General features: G+C 45.3%; 1 protein-coding gene and 2 long non-coding RNA genes across 4 annotated transcripts in view; 1 reads left to right on the forward strand and 2 right to left on the reverse strand.

Annotated features, from left to right (window-relative positions):
• The window catches only part of LOC140710382 (uncharacterized), a 65,182-nt gene extending 54,840 nt beyond the window's left edge, over positions 1-10,342 (reverse strand). The window contains exons 1-2 of the long non-coding RNA XR_012091356.1: positions 10,170-10,342; positions 6,285-6,395 (exon numbers count right to left, since the gene is read on the reverse strand). This is a non-coding gene — a long non-coding RNA (uncharacterized lncRNA). The remainder of the gene's footprint in view (positions 1-6,284; positions 6,396-10,169) is intronic.
• Positions 1-13,411, reverse strand: part of LOC140710469 (uncharacterized) — a 286,566-nt gene that overhangs the window by 252,679 nt on the left and 20,476 nt on the right. The gene's annotated exons all lie outside the window — the stretch shown is intronic.
• Positions 1-13,411, forward strand: part of LIPC (lipase C, hepatic type) — a 163,394-nt gene that overhangs the window by 78,577 nt on the left and 71,406 nt on the right. The gene's annotated exons all lie outside the window — the stretch shown is intronic.

Raw genomic sequence — 13,411 nt, forward strand, 5'->3', positions numbered from 1 at the left:
TCCCATAAAAGGCCATACCCTAGTGCTTTCTGACAATCTAGGGATGAATTCCCTCTTAGATCTCAGCATGGGAAAAAAACAGGATTTGGGAGTTCTGGTTTAATCACTAAATGAACTTAATCTTGACTTCTAGTTTTGTCATCTACAAAAGGCAGATGGTCTTGATGGCTACTTGAAAAAGCTGTTTGTGGGCCAAATGAGAATGTGCATCTGAAAGTGCATTGTAAACTGCAAAAATAATTGTGGTTCTCTCTGGGCCTTCTTCTTCTTCACAACAATACTGTGCTGACATTACAAATAAGCTGAACAGATGGTTGCCTCTGTGGTAGTATTTGCATAGCACCAGAAAGTTTCACCTCTCCAAACTATCTTTCCCCTGGCCTGAAATTCAACCATTAGTGATTCATTTTCGGGGGGAGGGTTACAAGCTTCCCAGTGTTCAGGAGCACTCTATTAAATAGCTGTTCCAGCTGTTGTAATTACCCAACAGGTTCTTCCTACTCACTGCATAAACAAAACCAGTTCACCAAGACCATGCTATTGCAGTAAAGTAAGAGTTTAACACAAGGCCAGCTACGTAGAAGACAGAGTTATTACTCCAGTCAGTCTCCCTGAAGGCTCACAAGTTAGGGTTTTTGAAGGATAGTTTGATATGCAGGGGATTAGGGAATGGGTGCTGCTGATTGGTTGGGGATGAAATCACAGGGGTGTGGAAAATGGTCCTCGTGCACTCAGTCTGCCTCTGGGTGGGAGCCCCAAGGCTGGCTGAGTCATGAGTCTCAAGTCTTGAGTCATGAGTCTCAAGTCCGGATGGAGTCAGTCTAAAAAACATCTCCAAAGACCCATCTTAGGCTCTACGATAGTGACGTTATCTATAGGAGCAATTGGGGAAGTCATAAATCTTGTGACCTCGGGCCACATGACCCCGAGCAGTAAGGGATGATAGAAAATTTGCCTGTATCTAAGCAGAATTCATGCCCTTTCATAATCCTAACCTTCTGGCCTTTCATTGGTTTTGCAAACGTGGTTTAGTTTGGGGAGTGGCTATTATCCTTGCTGTAAGGTTAAACTACAAACTAAATTTCTTCCAAAGTTAGCTTGGCCTATGCCTCGGAATTACCAAGGACAGCTTAGAGGTTAAAAGCAAGATGGAGTAGACTATGTCAGATTTCTGTAACTGTCATAATTTCACAAAGGCAGTTTCACTGTGACCTGCTAATATTGTGAAGAAAAATAGCACTCATTGGGCCTTAGACATATTCTAGTTTCTTTGCAATAGTTAATTCTTTTTTAATCTCAAACCGGTTTGAGACAGGATTTATCATTCAGTACGTTTTTAAAACTGAGTCTCAAGAAGTTTAGGAAACTGGCTAAAAGGTCACATGAGTGATGGAGTTAGGACTGAAACATGGGTGGGGTCAGGAAAGTGGCAGGCACAGGGTATCAGGCCAGGGGAGGTGCCCTAGAGCCAGCGACACTCAGCCTACTTAACTTTCTTTTAGCCTGGCACCTAAATGACGTGGTCACTTCCATAAGGACAGCCAGAACTTCTGCCAGGAAAGAATGTTGATGCCATTCATTTTCCGAAAGAGCATATCTCCTCTGGCTAATCTGAACATATTTCTTACAGGGCTTTTGAATGCCCCTTTGTAGCTGAGTGGGTGAAATGGCATCATGAACATTTGGCCCCGCTGCTCCACTGAGAGCCGGCGCCGTTCACTGGATAATTATCCCGTTGTCTTCTCACCTCGGGAGAGAATGCAAGGCGCCCTCCTTCAAAATCTGGCCCGTCACGCCACTAACACTTTTATTTTTAGAAGCTGTTTTCCCCTCATAGCTTCACAACCTCTAATCTGCCACTCTCCCGTGAATATAAATTAAAACACAACAATGAAATATGGAGAAATGTTTTCTCCCATCATCTCCAGCTCTCTGAACCCAGGGCTGGGAGTGGGTGGAGCCCCTGATTTGTCTCCCAGGGGACAGGGAAAGGGAGGCAGCAAGAAGTGCTACCTGGTCCCTTCCGGCTCTGATGAACCACTGCCAACCAGTTATTAGGGAGGAGGGCAGCACTTGCGAAAATTTCAGGTCTCTGAGAGCCCAGAGCCTGAGAAGTGTGGAGGATTCTAATTACACCCAGGTGGAAGCCTGGCCACAGCTTACCTCCTAAGGAAAGAGAGAGCCCAGTAAATAGCCAGGAAGGAATGGAGTTCACAGGGGTTTAGATTTCTAGATTATAGCCTCAGAGTCATTCTCAAATTTATCTCCTAAAATCTGGTGGTCAAGGAACAAAAGCACCCTTGAAGAACAGGTAAAGGGAGCCTGGTCTGAATTTTTAGCTCCTGACAGCCAGGCTGCAAGACGACAGACATCCCATGCACACATGCCCGCCCCATCGCCAAAGAAAGCTCCAGAGCTAGACACTTAAACTGGGCTTTCATGAGATAACAGCACCTACCAAACACAAGAGGGAAATAGTCTTAGTCCAGCCAGGCAGTGCCATAGAGTGGTCGGAGCCTGGGAATTTCAACCAGACAGTGGCAGGCTTTAATCCTCACTCTACTCTCCCCAAATGTGTCATCAAGGCAAGTCACTCAACTTCTCTGAGCCTCAGTTTCCTGGCCTGTAGAGTGGGAATAATTGTAATACTATCTTGGTTGTCAGGTTTAAAAGACCAAATGAATGTCAATTGCCTGGCAGACTACTTAAAACAATAAGAGGTGCTGAAGTTAGTTTAAACCATCCCTCTCCACCCTCTCCTTCCCCACCTCAGTCTCCTACCCCGGAGACCAAATTCCTGATGGATTCCTAAATGATACCTCTGCCAAATACTGGTGCCTGGTGCTGGGCAAGGCAGTTTTGTAACCAGCTGTCAGGCAGCAACAACTTCACAATCCTGCTTTTATTCAGTGTGTGGTAAAACTTCTGGGACAAGAGCCAGAGTCGTAGGGTTTTAGTGGGAACCTGCCATTGCCTGACCAGAGGTACTGTCCCTTCCCTCACCCCCGGCCTGACCTAAGAGGGCTGGGGCACCACAGGACTGTTGACCCCATTGAGAGCTCAGGGAGCCAGAAACACCGCCTGCCACATGATTCCTTTCGGTCCTTCCCGGGATGTCAACAGGCCTGGAGGCTGGAGGTCTCTCTGCCCACACTTTCATACATGACCTGGAGCAGGGGGTCCCTGCTCCTTAGCTGCATTTCTGACCTAGTCAGATACCTTGACACGGTCCCAGCAAGCAACAGAGCTCCCATTGTACAGCCTTCCCCAGGCCCAGAGGGGTACTGTCCCTGCCAAGCACAGAGGTGCCACCCAGATTCTGGCAGCAGGGGAGGCTCCCCAACCATTCTGCCCACAAGAACAAGTACCCTCCCCTGATGCCCTGCGGCCCACCCTGCCCTCAGTTCCTGCCAGATCCTCAAGTTGGCCTGCTTTGGCATTTGTGAAGGGCAGGTAGGAAAGGTCAGGCAAGCAGAAGAAACCTAAACCATGCTCTCTATGGCCATGGGCTTCCTAGGTATTATTACATAGCTGTAATATATTAGTATTACTGCAATTAATTGATATTATTGTAATATTACTATAATATATAGCCATAATATAAACATATTATAAAGCTGTAATAGCTAATCTTCATTCTATGTGCAAGTCTATACTAAGCATTATCCCACTCTAAACCCCCCACAAATGTATTAGGTATGAACTATCATTGTATTTCATTTTACAGACAAGGATAATTCAAAGAGACTAAGTTACTTGCTCAAGGCCACACAGTCCACAAGAGCCCAAGTTCCCATTTAAGCCTCTTCTCTTAGCCATTGTGCCACCCAGCTCTGCAAATGTGGCCACCCAAACCCACAAGCCAATCAAGCCAGTGTAAGAGTTTTAAAACTAAATCTAGGGTTCTGCCCCATAGTTCTCCACCTGGGTGCCTGGAATTCCTCTGTGTTTTTTGTTTGTTTTAAAGCTTTACCCCTCCTTAAACACAAATATCCCTGGGACAGGATGGAAATCCATAAACAGGTGCCCGAGTAAGACATCACTCACAATGCCTTTTCCTCCAGACAGCTGGCCAAGAGCAGGAGGGGACCCTGGGCAAATCTGCAGGATCACATCAAAGTTTATTTTCCCCCGCATGCCCCTGCTTTCTACATGTTCTTCCATTCCTGATGGATTCCTAAATGTTATCTCTGCTAAATCCTGGTGCCACGGCTCTTCCATTCTCCCAGTAATCCAGAACTTTCTTGCTGTCATGAAGAAAACTGACTTACTAAGTAAACTCATACTTAGGAAGCTTCCCATCCACCCTGGCCCCCCATAGCTCAGGTCATCATCAGACCAAAAGAACCCATACCCTCATCAGTGATGACTCAGCAAAATCGACTTCACATGATTAGGAAGCTCACGTGACTAGCAAGCAAGGAGGTTCTCTCTGCTGGCCACCTCCTCTCCCCAGCACTCCACCGCAGCCTGCCTACTGTCTGCTCATTTGGACTAGCAGCTGGCGCTGTGGAATCTTTCACTCCACTGAAATTATGTCACAAAATTGGGGCATCATAGGGAACCTGGGAAAACAGACAAGCAATAAAGACTCCATATGCGCCGGCCCATACCCGAGTTTGGCTCAGTATGCACACATTAGATCCTGCCACTCACACTTTTAAAAATGTATCTTTTATTTATTTTGTGTATACAAAGACACACACAGAGGAAATAAAAATATATATTTATTTTGCATACAAAATAAAATTTATACAAAATTTTGTATATATTTGTATGTGTGAAATATTTTGTATATTGTTAATATATTATTTAAAATATAAGTCTATATTAGTCATACACTTATGACATATAAGTATATATAAAATAAAATTTATACAAAATTTTGTGTATATTTGTATATGTGAAATTTTTATATATTAATATATTTATATATTTAAATATGTAAGTATATATATTAGAGTCATATTTATGACATGTAAGTATATATAGAGAGAGAGTCAGAGTCATAGGGCTTTAGTGGGAACCTGCCATTGCCTGACCAGAGGTACACAGCACTGTCCCTTCCCTCATCCCTGGCCTGACCTAAAAGGGCTGTCATGAATTTTTTTATATATATAAAAATATATATAAATATTTTATAAATATTTAAAATATAGATATAAATATATATTATAATATATACTTATATATACATATTTATACATATAATATATACTTGTATTTATATATAAATATATAAGTATTATATATAATTATAAAATATACTTATAATAAATATATAAGTATTTTTATATATTTATACGACTCACTATAAGAGAAATTGAAATCTCCTTAAGCATGGACATCTCCTGGGTGTGTTCTCATGAGACGCACAGGAAGATGGCAACGGGTAACTGAAAGGAATGAATTGCTTGTGGGGGAACTTCATTCACTAGAACAACCCAGGTAGGAGGACAGGTTTTAAGACATGTGAGTAGGGGTTCTGGAGGAGGTCACCTTGCCTCCTAGTACAGAGGTAAGACTGCACCAAGGCTGGAGAATAACGCTCATGAAGAGATTGGCAGGCCCCAGATCCTTGCAGCTGCTGGAGCAGAGGCCTCAGTTCCTTGCCATGGGGGTCTCTCCATAAAACTGCTCACAACGTGGCGGTTGGCTTCTCCCACAGCAAGAGAGAGAGAATCCCCAGAGAGACAGAGAGAGGCTCCACAATGGAAGGCCTAGTCTTTCACAATCCGATCCCAGCAGTGACATACCCATCGCTTCTGCTATGTTATTGGCCACACAGACTAGCCCTGGTGCAATGTGGGAGAGGACCACACCGGGTACAAGTCCTAGGAGGCAGGGACCCTTGGGCCATTTGAAAGATGGTTACTCCAGCAGGTACAGAGCATGGTGAGCCCACATTTGGAGGTGCCCAGATTGCAGCCATAGATCCTTGGGCAGGTCATCTCATCTAACCTCACGCTGTTTGCACTTACAGAAAATGAGAATGATAGACTTGTCAGGACTTGGCGATGCCTATGAAAGTGCACTGAACAAAGGGAAGTGTGCTGCAGATATAAGGCAACATGGTTTTGAGTGTAATTACTCGTACCAGTAGCACGCAGTTGTGAGGACCCCAATTCTACTGAGCTAACAGGCCTGGCCCACCTATATCAATCAGTGCCATGTATATTTCACATTGCCAACACCCAGTGTCAGATAGTGAAGTGTTGTAAAACACAGCTTGGGTGGGATCTCTTTAATGACCTGGTAGATCTGATTTATAATTAGCTTTTTACCTGAATGCACATAAGGAATCTGGAGTTCTTGCTCATTCTTGTTTGGAAATGATCTGTTTCTTCATCTGAATGTCCTCCCTTCATCTGATTTCCTTAGCAACCCTGGTTTTTCTGTTTTGATTGACAATACAAAATTAAATATTGGTCCAGTCCTCCTCTGGGATATCACAGGTTCCAAAACACTCAGCCCTCATGTCATTGACCCCAACCTCAACCCTCCAACTGGTCCTTCCCTCCTCTGCCCCCTTACCTTGCCCTAAGGGCTCTCAAGACAGACCTGTTTAACCCTGCGCATTTAGAACACAAAGCACTTTCTCACCAGGGAATACCTCTTTCTAAAATCCCCACAGTGCTGGTCAGGCAACAAGAGCACTGGACTAGGAATCAAGACCTGGGACGCTGATCCTGACTCTCATCCTTAACTGCAGTGTGGCCTGGGTAGGTCACTTCACTGCTCTGAGCGATTTAGTTCTGGTTATGAAAGACTGGATGTTTCTCCCCACTATTTACTGAGCACCTCTGGACCTTCTATTACGGCCTCTTCCCTTGCCTGCCCTGCAGCTCCCCACCAAAAACAAAGCCTATACAACCTTTGTAGATACTCCTCATAGAACTGTTTCTCTACCTGTGGGCTCTTTCCTTCTGAGCACTGGCAAGACTTAACCATATGTTCCAGGCATTGGGTGTGAAACCAACATGGCTTTGTGCTGCAAATTTAGCCTCATCTTCCCAAGCACCATAGCTAACCCTTGTCAAGTACTTGCTCTGTGTGCCAGGTACTGTTCTACCTCATTAAAACTTCACAGCAGCCCTGAAGTGGCTATTATCATCATCTCCATTTTACAGATGGGGAAACTGAGGCTCAGATAGGGTAAGTAACTTATTCAAAGTCAGCCAGCCCACATGAGGCAGAGCCCGGATTCACGCCTAGGCAGTCCGGAACCCAAGCAGGCTGACTTGGGACTGGATTTTCTTTCCCCATGAAGAATGTAAATTTCTTAATCACAGGCCCTATTTATTTTACACACAGTCAGCATCTATGAGTATTTGTTAACTGATTACAGGTTTCTGTCCTAGGCATGTTAAGCATAGGGTCAAGCATAAACTCTGTCCCTACCTTTCCAGAACATATGATCTGATATATTATAGCAGACAAATGCAAAATTTCCAAGACTCGCGGGATTTAGAAGGGATTTTTCTCAACTCTTGTTTTCCAAATAAGAAAAGGGAAGCTTGAGGAGATTAAGTTGCTTCTGGCCACACAGCTCCCTGCTGCAGAACCAGGACAGAAACGCAGGCCTTCCCGACCCTATCAGGAGTTTGATCTAGGGCAGTGGTTCTCAGTGGTTCTCAACTGGGATGATTTTGCTACCTCACCCCCGGGACATTTGGCAATATCTGGGGGCATCTTTGCTTGGCACAGCTGGAGAAAAGGATGTTACTGGCATCTACCGAGACAAGCCAGGGGTGCTGTTAAACACCCTACAATGGACCAGACAGCCTTCACAGCACAATTATGTGGCCCAAAATTCAATAGTTCTGAAGTTGAGAGATCCATTCTGTGGCATTTACCAGTTCCTCTAAGGCTCTTTGTTTCTGTATCTTTACAAGTAGTCACCTACAGTTGGACATTTTGTCTTATTCATCCTTGGCTCCAGTGCTCAGCAAAGTGCCTGGCATGTAATAAAAGGTCATTGAACAAGGGAGGGAAGGAGAGAGGGAGAAAAGGAAAAGAAAGAATGACAGAAAAAGATATCAGGCTTTCCTGGCAGGCAAAGAAAGACCAACACTACAAATCAAGACCTCTGTTCATAAAAAAGATGTCCAACTGTTTGAAATCAATTCCTGTATATCACTCCAGAGAGAAGACTAACTCTGAATACCTTAATTACGCTTTAGAACAATTTAGGCGAATACTCACAAAATGAATTAAACAGAGAACCCAAGCCCTGCTACAGAAGTTGTTCTCCCTCTTAAATTTTTTTTTTTTTTCTCAAGATGGAGTCTCACTCTGTCACCCAGGCTGGAGTGCAGTGGCTCAATCTCTCCAGGGATTACAGGCGTGTGCCACTGCACCTGGCTAATTTTTGTATTTTTAGTAGAGATAAGGTTTCACTATGTTGGCCAGGCTGGTCCCCAACCCCTGACCTCAAGTGATCCACCTGCCTCATCCTCCCTAAGTACGGGGATTACAGGCATGAGCCACTGCACCTGGCCCTCTTAAAGTAAATCTTGATTGATGGACATGATGAAATCAGTGAGGTACAAATGCACTGCCTTTTACAAAAGTAACTGGTTCCCTGGAGGTGTCCATTGGGAAAACTGCAGTTGTTAGAGCTGCCACCGAGGAAGACATAAAAGACAGCTCTCATTCCAAGGCCGCTGAGCCACGGAGGAAGGCTGGCCTGAGTGGTCAGTGTGCACTAAATCCAAATCTCTAAATGCAGTTCACGCTTCACCCCCAGCCGAATGACAAATGGCTCCCCCGTCAGAGCAAGCTGGCAGGTGATGCACCACCCCTCCCCTCCCCTGCCACCCGTGGTGGGACAATCTGTCAGCAGCCACTAATTCTCAGGAATGGATGGGGAAGCGGAGGAAGTCAGGCTGTGTTTATTGGGCAAGGAGAAGGGGTTTCTGAGCCCAAAGACCTTCTTGGGAAATGCAGCTCCTGCCCTCCGCAGCAAATAATGCTCAATGACCAGTCATGGAGAACTTGCCTGTGCTCTCATCAAGCCATGGGGAGCATCTAGAAAATGCCTTGAAACTGTCAGATGGAAACATCCTCTCATCTTCCTCCCTCCTGTAAGTAATGTGCTCCGCAGTTCTCCCAAACCCTTCCTGTCTCCACTGGTACACCTCTCCAAAGCCCTCAGGATGCCTCCCATGGTATGCCTTTCCCAGCCTCCAGGTCGTCACGATGCCCTCCCCACTCTATTCCCCAACTGCACACCTGTCTCCATCACAGACACCTTCACATGCCTGGCTGGCAGGAGCTCAGTCCTGCCCACCTGCCTGTCTTTGTTCTGCGACCACCTTCAGGGTCCTCCGTTGGGCTCAGCAGTGAGCTGACTTGCCGTGGAGCCAATGGCACTTAGGTGTCAAGATCCTTCACTTGCACAAGCCCCTTTCAACCTCCCCTCCCCCAACACACACCAAATTATGTATTCATGATATATTTTTTTTCATAAAGAGGACCTTCAAATTATATCTAAGATTCAGGCTCTGTAGAACCTGGCTCTTTCCTGTCAAAATATGATCTTTATAGAGCCCAACATGCCTTGCACATACTTGGTGTTTAATAAGAGCTGAAGGATCAAAAAGAATGGATCCTGACCATTATTACAATTAGGAATGAGTGATAAATAGGAAAGGGAAGATCTGTGTTTCTCTCAGGTGGGCTTTAATAATTCTTCTTCTACCATCAAACTGAAAAGAGCCAATAGCCTCCCCTATCTCAAATCCAGGATCCTCTGGAGAGCTCGTTAAGTCACAGCCAGCCGGACCCCACCTCCCAAGGATGTGGTTCAGTAGGTCTAGAGCAGAACTCACAATCTGCATTCCTAACAAATTCCCGGTGATGTTGCCGCTGCTGGTGGAGGCCCACACTCTGAGAATCACTTTGAGACCACGAGTTATCAATGGGGGCCATATTGCCCCCGAGGGTGAAATTGGATCTTGGGGTGGGCGATGAAAAAAAAAGTATTTTTATTATAAAGCAGATTTACACACACACACACACACACATATATATATACACACACAGTACACAAACAGGTGTGCAGTATATCCCTGGTGTTAAAACATCATGGGTAGAAAATTAGTGGAAAAAATGTCTAGAAAGACTCTTTAGGGGGCAATCATGATAAAATATTGAGAAACACTGACCTGGCCCAAGTGCCTACTTGGTGCTCAGTCCGCAGCAGCTGAGCCAGAATCCCTCACCTGCAGTGACCTGGAGCCCACACCATCTGATACTGTGGAAGCAGCATTAGATTTGGAGTCACAAAACTCGGGTTCAAATCCTTGCTCTGCAGTAACTTCAGGCCTCCCACCCACACCCACTTGAGCTTCTAGTACTGAAATAAAGAAAGTTACAACAACCAAAACTGCCAGCGAGAGAATGCTGCGTGTTCTTGGAAGAGATACATTAAGGGGTGGTTTATACAAATAGGAGTGAGCAAGACTCCACAGGGCATGGTTGAGTAACAAGAGCAGCACATTAAACCATCTCCCAAGGAGGCTGGGCCTGTCAATGGCCTTGCTTCGCTGAGCATGGAAATGCACGTGTCAGGCAGAGCAGGATTACTCGGCACAAGAGAGACCAGGCTGGGGTGGGAAGGATGGAGAGGCAGTGCCACCAATGACAGGCTGGGGCAGAGCAAGAACACCAGGCAACATGCACAATGATCCTGATTTGGGCACGTGTTCTCAGTGGCAGCTCAATAAACTCTTTCACCACCCCTAAGAATTCTGTACTTTGTCACCTGCCTCCAAACAATGCCTCCGGGGACAGCAGATTCTTTGGGGGTAGAGCCAAGAGAGGCTGAGTCTACTTTAACTTTATGCTGGCTCGAAAACAGACTCACACATAGTAGGGACCACCAGACTCCTGGGTTACACGTCTTGTCTCTGTCAACTATGTGTCCAATCTCCTAGGCCCTAAATGAGGATTCTTTAGGAATGAGTGTGTAACAGGAAAGGGAAGATCTGTGTTTCCCTGAAGCAGACTTCAGTAATTCTTATACCATCAACCTGAAAAGAACCAATAGTCTCCTCTATCTCTAATCCAGAATCCCATTTCTTTCTCAGAAACTCTATGTTCAGTCAGCCACCGAACCCTATACGTTGATCCTGGTGGATCAGCTCTTCTGCTCCAGTTTCTCTGAGCACCTAGGAACTGGTCCCTGTGTGTCTCCTGGGGGGATCCATTTCTTATCCAGGCCCCCAGCTCTGCCTGTCCAGCTCAGGAGCCACCCCAAATGCTAAATCTGTGTTCTTGCTAAACAAGTTGGATTGTCGTAACTGTATAGCCCTGGTCTAAGTGAGGCTGGATAACAGAAGTGGTCTAAGTCAACTGTGTCCTGAGGGGGAGGTTAAGTGATAAATAGGATGTGGTCATGGTGTCCTAGGCAGCAGTCCCTCATGATGCCGGTGGACATCAGGATCACAAATCAGGGAGGTCTAATTCGGTACAAGACATGAGCTGGGGAGGTCTGATTTAGTACAAGAGTCCAGAACTTGTGTCCAGCTGCAGTAGGGAGAGTAGGGTACAGCAGAGACAGGACAAAGTAAACTGGACCTCAGAGACAGGGTATGGGGCATGGGGCAGGGTCTGATTCCAACTGAAACTTAAGGATCCCCACATCCCACAACAGTCCCTCAGATGGTGAGGTTTAACATCCAGTAAGGAGGGGTGGAGAGAGCATGGGTTTAAGGTATCTGTTTTCCGTCATGCAAACCATGGAACCAAGAGCAGTGATGTTACAGTGATGTCATCCCGAGGTTCAGTTTCCTCGTAGGTAAGACAGGAATGGGAACGTCTGCTGCACAGGCTGTGAGATGATTTCACGAGATGTAAGCACCTAACAGATGGTAGTGATGATGATGTTGGGATTGAGTGACTCTAGCCCCTTCACTGTCACGCTTGCTCTCATCTGAACACGCTCCCATGTCTCCATGTTGCTCTTGTGTCCACAAGCAAATGCAATAACCCATTGCCACTTAACCAGCACAGAACTGAATGAGACTGTCACCTTCCTTCTCTAAAACACATGCTTCAGACAGCACAGCCTACAGTCCCATGAGGACTGGGAGAAGACACTGTACAGTATTTACCCCTGTTGAAAATTATAATCAATAAGTCCCTGAGTGTTTTCATATGTGCTGCTACTAAGCCACCACTCCCTGACCTTGAGCAGATGGGTTTGGGATCCATGTGTAGCCCTGTTCAATTTTATCTTTTCGAATTCAGACTCTCCCCCTCTTCCCCCGTCACCCCCCGTCTCATCCTTTGTGACACTTTTAGATTTTTGTTTCTGATATCTCTTCTAGCTTGACATCAGAAATGTGGTGAACTCATACTCTGTATTATTATCCAAATCAATGACAAAATTCTTGACTGAGACAAAGCCACGTCAAACCACAGGAACTTCCACCCCCTTGGAAGACACACCAGGCCATTCATTGATACTCTTCGGGTGCATTGCTCCCATTAGGGACACAACCTTACCATTCTCACAGCCAGTCCGTATTTCTCCCATCTTTCCTCATGGGCACCACTAAGAAACCTTAGCAAATCTGCTGCCCAGACCCTTCTGTTCTCCTTTCACCCCTCAATTTGATCAGCCTCTGGGTCCTGCTGGTTCTACCTTAAAATGCCTCCTGTGCACCCTTTCCTCTGCCTCTCTACAGCCGCATGCTTCACAGGGGTTTGTCATCTCCTCCCAGACCATTGCAGTGATTTCCTAACAGGCCCTCACCTATATACCTAGACTCTTTCGGGGAGGGATTTATAGTGGCTCAGCCTATGTATATTCAAATGTCTCTACCTAGTCCCAATGTTATCATTACCTAGAGGCCTCTCATACTGTTTTTTTTTTTTTTTTGTAATGCCTTAAGTTCTTTTGTTTATTCCTTTTTGTTTTCTGATTCTACACCCCAGTATTTCTTTGGTGATGACAGATCTTCTCCTAAAATGACAAAGAATTTAGAAACATTTTCCATGTATTTTTAACATCTGCGTCAGTGAACAAAGAAATCATGGTTGATGACAGGGTGGGAAGGGAGAAGAGGCAAACTTAATTAGCTTTAGCTTTTATAAGAACTTCCATCAGCGCTGGATGAACTGGAATATGACATCTGATTGGGCCTAATCACAAGGAAGAGTACATTAACTTGCCATGAATATATTTACCAGTTTTTTACAATACCATTTTTAAAACTCTACAGAAGCCAATTTTCTTACAAGAAAATTACCCTACCAAGATTGTTTTTAGAATAAGCAAACCCAAATTTCTTTCTTACCCTAACCCAGTTCATCCGGCTCTGACACTGTGGCCTGAGGACAGACACTGATGCTATCTTGGAGCCTCTGCCTCTCCACCCTTCAGGAATGTTCTGCACCCTGA

Source organism: Chlorocebus sabaeus, chromosome 26 (genome assembly GCF_047675955.1).
Source record: "Chlorocebus sabaeus isolate Y175 chromosome 26, mChlSab1.0.hap1, whole genome shotgun sequence".
Taxonomy (NCBI): Eukaryota; Metazoa; Chordata; class Mammalia; order Primates; family Cercopithecidae; genus Chlorocebus; species Chlorocebus sabaeus.